The sequence below is a fragment of the Leuciscus leuciscus genome (genome assembly GCF_965113295.1).
Source record: "Leuciscus leuciscus genome assembly, chromosome: 14".
NCBI classification, from domain to species: domain Eukaryota; kingdom Metazoa; phylum Chordata; class Actinopteri; order Cypriniformes; family Leuciscidae; genus Leuciscus; species Leuciscus leuciscus.
Window position 1 is genome coordinate 2,885,897 of NC_138738.1, and position 9,952 is coordinate 2,895,848.

The window sequence follows — 9,952 nt, forward strand, 5'->3', positions numbered from 1 at the left end:
AACATTGCACAATATTACTGTCTTTACTGTATAACTGCATGCTTGGTGAGCATAACAGACTTAAAAAAATGAAATTTTAGGTAAAGAATTATTATGACTATAAATAAAATGCCGAACAATCCCTAAATGATGTTTTTAAAAGGCCCATTACACCCCTTTGTCTTCACTAGTTCATTTGTTAATCAAACATACTATTGAAGATAGTTTTCAGTGTGGTGTAGAATGTCACACCGCATGACATGTTGATTTCCCTTATGCAAACAATCCCGAACAAGACATTTTTAATAAGCTGTATTTCAATATGCAAATGCGTTTTCAGTTTGAAACAAAATCCGCAAATATAGCTAGTCAAACCAGATGCTGCTTGACACTTGCATGCACTTTGCATAATATTCACATTAAATACAGAATGTAAGTGAGCCTGACTTGGTGAAAAACAGCCCCAAAAAAGTTTGTTTGGTTAGTTATGACCACTAGAGAGCGCTCTCATTCTCTGTGAGGGTGGTCTTCACAAAGAGCCTTCATGAGAAGAAAATAAAGTGAAAATAAAGTACTATGTGGGTTTTTTTGTTGGTTTTTTTTACATATCTATAAAACTTACTTTGACAGCAACTCATTTGAACAGCCTATAAATGTAAGTCAACTCTGTAGAAAAAGAAAACAAACTAAAAGGATCCAAAAAAATTAGTTACTGCTATATTAATTATACAGGCCTGTTTAACATGTCTGGTGAATTGGAATCTTGTAAATCTGGAAATGTGATTATGGTTTGCGTTTGCTGCCCAGAGGAAAATTATATTTCTCATTGATTGTGATGATGTTTCTCTCAAAAGAAAATAAAGCTATGCACAAACTAGACGATAACATCCATTAAGAGTGTAAACTATCAAATGAATGCGGATAGCAACTCTGCTCATATGATCCCGAAGAATCTGAGGAGAAATGTTTGAGTTCATATTTTCACATTTGCTTGCAGACTTTGGTATCTTGGGAAATCTGAGACATTTTTGAAACTCTAGAGGAGACACTTACTGAAGAAGATCACTGAAGTCTTTCTCTCAGAAGAAACATCTGAGACCGGGAGACCTTTCTCCGTTTAATCTCACTGCTTTCTAGGAGAAACAGATTCAAGAGAGAATTTAGAAATTAAAGAAAGCTCATTCGTGTTTTCGCCAAAAGCTAAATAATTATTTTTTTTTGTATCTTAAAAAGAAAAACTTTCTCAATTAACTCTAATTGTAACTCGAAGCCTTACATAAAGCACAGAGGTCAGATCATGTTCAATCCTATACACATCTGATGGAATATGGAAATGCTGCTGCTCACAATATCCATGTCTTGAGGTTATTCCAGACAGATAAACACACGATACACAAGCAGTGAGTGTTTGACAACCCTGAGCAACTTAACATCTGCCTCTGAGCTTCTCTCAACCCATGATGCTCTTTTAATTAATGAGGAGGCTTTAGCGCCAAAGGCTGCCTTATAACAACCATTACCACGGCAGTGAATTAAAACAAATGTGAGTAAGCGAAGGTTGCCATCCGACTGTCCGTTGAGTGGAAATGACGGCCTCAACAAGGTCATCTTTAATTAATTCCCGCCATTTCCCACCAGGGCATAATGACGTCATCATCCGCACACAAAAAGTCGGCACTTACATGTTCATTGTGCTCTATGCATGGTTTTTAAATAAAAAATGTAAACTTTTAAAAAAGTTTAAAAAAAATTTATTTAAAAAATGTTACTCCCTAATATAAGACTACATTTTTATTATATTTATACACATTAAATTACAACTTCCTTGTTGAAAAGAATATCATGTCACACACACATACACATGTATATATGCATATATATGTATGAGGGGCCATACAAGCCAAAATCCATTCTTCTACTCACACACACTTACATTCTCCTTTCACATACTGTACATACATTTCTATACGCACACACACATACATACATTTCTACTCTCACACACACACTTACATTCTCCTTTCACATGCTTACATTTCTATACGCACACACACATACATATTTCTATACGCACACACACATACATACATTTCTATACGCACACACACATACATATTTCTATACGCACACACACATACATATTTCTATACGCACACACACATACATACATTTCTACTCTCACACACACTTACATTCTCCTTTCACATGCATACATTTCTATACGCACACACACATACATACATTTCTACTCTCACACACACTTACATTCTCCTTTCACATGCATACATTTCTATACGCACACACACATACATACATTAATACTCTCACACACTTACATTCTCCTTTCACATACATACATTTCTATACACACACACACATACATACATATTTCTATACGCACACACACATACATACATTTCTACTCTCACACACACTTACATTCTCCTTTCACACACATACATATTTCTATACGCACACACACATACACACACATACATACATTAATACTCTCACACACACTTACATTCTCCTTTCACATACATACATTTCTATACGCACACACACACACACACACACATACATACATTAATACTCTCACACACACACTTACATTCTCCTTTCACACACATACATATTTCTATACGCACACACACATACATACATTTCTACTCTCACACACACTTACATTCTCCTTTCACACACATACATATTTCTATACGCACACACACATACATACATTTCTACTCTCACACACACTTACATTCTCCTATCACATACATACATTTCTATACGGACACACACATACATACATTAATACTCTCACACACACTTACATTCTCCTTTTACATACATACATTTCTATACGCACACCCACACACATACATACATTTCTATACGCACACACACATACATACATTTCTATACGCACACACACATACATACATTTCTATACGCACACCCACACACATACATACATTTCTATACGGACACACACATACATACATTAATACTCTCACACACACTTACATTTTCCTTTCACATACATACATTTCTATACGCACACACACACATACATACATTAATACTCTCACACACACTTACATTCTCCTTTCACACACATACATATTTCTATACGTACACACACATACATACATTTCTACTGTCACACACACTTACATTCTCCTTTCACATACATTTCTGCTCTCACACACACATAAGACATTCTCTTTTCCATATATATATATATATATATATATATATATATATATATATATATATATATACCGTATATACATACAGTATATAATTTTTTTTTTTTTTTTTTTTTGGTATCCATCACTTCCTCTTTAAGCAGGAAGTCACACTCAGACCCGTAAATACATATGCAAGACTTGCTCAGCTCTTCATCACAACTTTACAATGATGCTATGCAAAGTAATCCTGTTTTCTTTCCAAGTACAGTTTTTACTTTTTGAAGTAGCAATAAACATGAAATCAGACAATTTTTTTATAATGTGCTGACCAATGTATTGACCAAATGCAAAGAGAAACAGATTATTTTGTGCATGATAGACTGCACTGAGATCTCTGTGATCACATTCAAACCCTTTGTGGATTTCTGTCAGTCTCAAGATTTGTTGCAGGATCCAAGAAATAGAGCAGCAGTGAATACACTGCAGTCCTTATATGGATGTCTAAATGTAGTGCGGACTGCTTATGAATCCAGACAAAGAACCAGGTCTGAGAACAGTTATGTTGCACACACAGAAGAGGTTGTTTTTCTGGTGGCATGTGTAAATATATACATATATATCATCAATACATAGCCTATATATGTATATATTGATGTCTGATATTGATGTCTGAAAGTGCTTGGACTCAATAGTTTTATTTGTGATAATAACACAATCAAACATGACAAATTGCACGGACATAATTTTTTTCCAGGCTGTCATGCAGACAAATTTTAAACACATGCAAAAACAAGAGAAACCAATGAAATATTCATAACTGATTATGTTGTAGTCAGTGTTTGCTTTTACCTGTGAGCTTTTTATTTTTTCTACACCTGTTTTGTTGTTGCATAGAATAAAACCTGTAGCTGTAATTTGCCTTTTTTTTATTTTATTTTTTTATAATTTTGTCAGATAAAATACCTTAAACCAAGTTTAGTGTTTTGCTCTTCCCTCATATTTGAAATATGTAAAAAAAAAAAATAATAAAAAAAAAATTTACTCATATTTTGGTTTTTAATCAAACTCGTAAGGTCATTAAAAACAAATATCACTGTATGTACAGTATATATTAAAATATTTCATCTCCATTCAATCATCCACATTGTTATCTTTCTGTGCTAATTTTCACATTCATATAATGGTGATGTGTTTTCTGTGTCGTAGTGTGTGTGTGTGTGTGTGACTCCTCATCACATCTGCTTCACAGTCCCAGTGACGTGCCGCTGTCCCGTCTGCAGCGGTTCAGAGGCAGATGAGTGTGTGGATCAGGGAGGAGTCGTGTCGTCATGGTGTTCAGCGCTGGGAACTCTGAGCACATTCGGCTTACACTGGGAACTCTGGGGTTTACCACACTTAAACATGGACCTCTTTCAGACACACGTAATAATCAGTGTACTGTGGGAAGATAAATTTAGTTAAATGAGGCAGATGTAATGAGGTGCTTGATGACATTTGATGAGTTTGGTCACTATATCGGAGCATAAAGATCTTATTATTTTTTATGTTCCACTTCTGCTTTAATGACAGCAATATGAACACAACCTGATGATCATATTCTCCAGCGTGATTTGAGATGATCGTGAGCGTCACTGGAAGAACATCATCTGACCGTCTGCACAAAGAATAAAAATTAAAAATAAAATAAAAATGCATCTATAATTTTTCTTATAAATTTGACCAGATTTTTACAGACTTTTGGCTCAAATTTTGTATAAAATTATAGGCCGATACATTTCGGCTCCCACATATTATAAAGAGAGCAAAGTGAAATTTGGACACCTTTCAAAAAGTGAAATATCTGTCAGTAAATTGATATTTTCGCTTATATGCATAACAAAACAAAAATTAAATATCAGGAAAATTGCCTGTAAATGTCATGAGGCCTTTCCCATAGATAGACAATATAAACCTTTCGCTCTGCTTTGAAATGTGTCATCGGCTAAAAATTCCTCTTTGTGAGTAAAATGCTTAAAAAATCCCGAGTAAGAAGAAAAGCTTTGTGTAATCCAGTGGTCAAATGTTGTGTGAACTCATATTTAATCTAAAAGAAACTAATCAGTCGGGTTAACTCGCACACTGCATGCTGAAAGCAACATCAGTGTCTTGTTGTGCATGTACACACACAGTCTCTTTTTAGTACAAAGTTCTCGTTTGAAGTTCGCATTCTGATCAGCCTGATAAAAATGAAACATTCTCCAAAGAGACTGAAGGGGAAAACAGCTCCTTCACCTCAGGGCAAGTGCTCTTTATCCTCATCAATCTTCTACGCTTGGCTTTGATCCTATTTAAAATGATTAGTCATTGGTTGTTTAGGTAAGGTATAATGCTTTGTCTGTATTAAAACTAAAAACTTCAAAACTGGCACATCAGAATACAAGAATTATAGTAAAACTGTTACACTGTGTGATATATTCTCTCTTCTACAAAATAAGTTGCATAATAAAGACTTAAATATATGAAAAATGTATCAATAAGAGTGTTAAGATAAACATTAAGCATAAATACATTAATTTGGAAGTAAATAGAGAAGACTAAACACTTACCGCACAGATATGTTGTTTGGCTTGAAAGGTTTCTTGTCAGCTGTAACTTCAGGCCTAAAGGCTTTTCGTATCGACAGAATCAGTTTCATGTTTCCAATCTGTGGAACAAATGCACACAAATCCATTTCTTATTATAACTGTCTTGTTCTCTCCGTTTAATGTAAAACAATTTCTGTCAGGATATCGTCAAATATGATTGACAATTAGCAAACAGTTAGCAAACGTTTTATATATTTACGGTAGGGAATTTACTAAATATCTTCATGGAACATGATCTTTACTTAATATCCTAATGATTTTTGGCATAAAAGGAAAATCGATCATTTTGACCCGTACAATGTTGACTATTGCCACAAATATACCCGTGCGACATGTTTTGATCCAGGGTCACATATCATTAATTCAAGATTTTAATGTACAACATAATTAGAGAGTTTATTCTGATTCAAGGGGAATACGAAATCCTGACTGACGAGAGGTGGAGCTGGGGAGGGAGGAGGGTAATTCGCTCCTGAGAAACGCGATAGCTGCTGATAATACTGAAGGAGCTTATATATGTATATAGTGATAGGCGTCGTATTCCTATAGGTAGACGTGTGTCAGCTGAGAGTCAGCTGATGCGAGCTTGACTAACGTGACCTGTCAGAACTGACGCTACGCTTAACGTGTGACACTTAAGGGAATGTTCAGGGTTCAAGCAGAAATGTGATCTTTTTGTTTCAGCTAATTCTGTATTGTTGTCCTTTTCTTTGACCTGCTTTTCTAGGTGAATGAAATTCTGGTTATGCATTACAGGTAATTCCTGCGGGTGGATTTTTCTTTCCTTTCTGGTAACTTTGCACATTTAGTAAAAAAAAAACGAACAGATTTGACCGATATCTGTCACTGTGCTCAATGATCTGAATGTGCAAACAGAAGCAGTTCATATGATGGAGCTTTAATGTAAACCAGACTGACAGTGAAACGCTTCATAAATAATCTGGGCAGTAGATCAGTAAACTACTGTTGCTCAATGTCTATGTCATATGGCGGATGAGTTTTCCCCAGATTACAATAGTGGGAAAATAGCCCACATATGTATGTTAAATAAAAATTTGGGGTTTCATTTTCATTCAAACCTGTAAATAAACAGAACATTTTGAATAACTGATAATGTGACTTTGCATAAACGGTCAGATCTTCTTGCTTCCATTGAAACTCAAGATGCTCTTTAGAAAATAATCTCAAATCATGTTCATCACGTTTTGTTGATGTAGCTCAAGTTCTGCTCTCGTTAAAGCAAAAGAGAAATAAATACTGAGGAATTTTCATTTGCATGTTAAAGTTCACATTTTACTTCTGCAATCTGATGTATTTCAGGTGAAACAATCTATTCAAAAAGAATAAATGTGTGTGTGCGGGGGTGGGGTGGGGGGGGGGGGGGGGGCTTTATTTATCATGAATAGATTAAATCACATATCGAAGGAAGGTGTTTGGCGATAATGGACTGCAAAACAGCAAAAGGGACTGCACTGAAGACCAGGAACATGTAAATGTACAAGTACATTCAAAACGTCAATTTTAAAATTGTTACATTTTTTAAAAAAATCTGAAATGTATCATTTTGCAAACATGGGAATGTTACTTTTGAACGTTCTCAGAACATTCCGAAACAAGTAACATTTAAAAAATGTTATATGAACATCCAACTAAAACTTCTGAGAACGTTCAACTCAACGTCATTAATTGTTTTGCTGAGAATATAATTCATAAATTGCATTAAAGCAGATAAATCCAAAACAGAAGCATTATCACTCTGAGACTTGGAGACTTGGACTGCACATGTAATTGAGAAAATGCAAGAGAACTGTTGAAAGCACATTTCTCAAACTCTCTCGTCTCGCTGGGATGGAAACAATTAGTGGAGAACAAAGCAAAAAAAAATGTAAAGTCAAGAGGAAATGTTGAAAACATGAGTTTGGTAAATGACCTCATAAACACCAGCCTCACCAGCCCAAACACACACACACACACTCTCTCTCTCACACACACACAATTCCTGAACAGCTTCGTCTGCATCCCTTCAGTACGACTGTTTCATCTGGAATTCATATGGGCTTCATTTCACCCCCCTCCTGCAATCCTTCCCCAAACTATTTCCTTTTTCAATTTCCAGAGGAAGTTGTTAAATGGTTCCTGAACCAAACAAGCTTTTTTTTTTTTCCTCTCCTCGCTCTCACCCCCACCCCTTCGCTGCCCGACACCAACATTTACAGCCATTACCAACAACAACGTTCAGAATATTACATCGCATTTATAAGCCACTGCGTTTACGCTAATGAGGGGAAAGCCGTCAGGGGTTTTTCACATAAAACCAGGGGCTAGATCCTTAAAAAGTAGTTATAGGTAAGAAAAATCACAAATGAGATCTCTTTAATGTCTCAAATGTTTCTCTTGAGACATCAACGACATTAAATGGAGAGAAAATGGAAAAAGTCAGATTTTCTTCTGATATTGTCATGTATGCTTTGGAGGTTTACAAAAGATCCCAAAAATGTCTCAAAATCTGCTTTTATTTAGCCTGTTGAATTTTAGGACAAACATCTGAGACAAAGATGGCACTTGAATGAAATATAAATGAAAACCCTTAAGTCTTCTGAGTTAATAAAGAGTAACCTCTGAGAATGTTTTTCTATATACACACGTGTCTCCTTTAGAGTTTCAGAAAATATCTCAAAAAAAGTCTCAAAATGTGCTCAGAAGTGAGTGTCTAATTTTTCCTACAGAATTTTAAGAGAAACATCTGAGACGTCTCACGAGCTATAAAAGAGTGACCTCTGAGAAATGTATGCTCATATGAAACCTACACATAACAATCTCTTTATTACCTCAATTAAGTCTTCTAGACTATTCTCAGATTTGCCAAGATACAAAAGTCTGCAATCAAAAGTCAAAATGAACTCAAACATTTCTCATCAAGAATGATCGCTCTACTCATACTGGATAATGACTTATTTGTCTTTTTAGAATTTTAGGAGAAACATATGAGACAAAGTTAATTCTGAAATGAAACAAAACTCAAAAAGTAATCTGAGCAATTGAAGAGCAACCAATAAGATCACATGGAGACATCCTCTCTTCTGCTCAGATTAGCCAAGACACCAAAGTCTAAAATCAAAAGTCACTATGAACTCGCAAAGTGATCAGAGCTGCGCTTCACATTCATTGTATAGAAACAAGGGCGCCGCCATCTTTAGAATATTGTCTTTGAACTTCCGTTTTTACGGTCGCAAATTGCTGTCGAGGAGTAATTAGCTTTTGAAGTGGATTTACTTAATGTAAAGTTAACGAAAGTTATCATGAGGATTGTAATGTTTAAAGCAGATGTTTTAACAAATGTCAGTCGACCGGGAAGATTTTAAAACGAGCCGTTCATTCATAAATACGCAAGATCGCTGTGAAAATACAGACCGGAAGTCAAAAGACAACGAGCGCAGCGCTGAAAAGGGGCGGAGCTACATACGGTCAGAGAATGTCTAAAAGGAAGAGAATTGGAACTCTCTGCTTACTTCCGGTTTCTGGACTGGCTGCAGTAACACGTCTCTGTCCATGCGGGGGCGCTCGCAGGCGAGTGCAGAATGAATGGAGGTCTATGGCGAAAAACCCTCAAAATCCACTTTTCTCAGGATATAATTTTTTGTCTAGTAATTTGAATGTTGTATTCGAAAGGAGATGCAAAGAAATTACACATTGCTGGGTGTTAGATTTTTTAGAGTCACTTATTTGGTTTAAAAAGTCTTTTAAAATGTCAATGACGTCAGAATGCTGACGTCATTAGCAGAATGCTAGCGTGTTATGGGCAACAACAACTCAAACTGTAAGAAATCGAAAAGAAATAAGTACTCGTTCATTCAACTTTCGACCTATAACCCATGTTGAACTTGCAAAACCTACAATAAAATCTGAGATTTCTCAACGGCAATCGGGTGAAAGAGACACATTTAGCCGTCTAGCCCCATAGACTCCCATTCAGTCTGCACTCGCCCGCGATCACCTCCAGTGGAATTCTAATGGAACTGCAACCAAGATCGATACAATGGGGCTAATAGGAAGTGCCAAGGCTCTCCGTAGACGGGCTCTGATAATGTCTATCGCTCTATAGCCTACTCTTCCTGAATGACAACTACTGACTCTTTTGAGTCTATTTTTGACTGC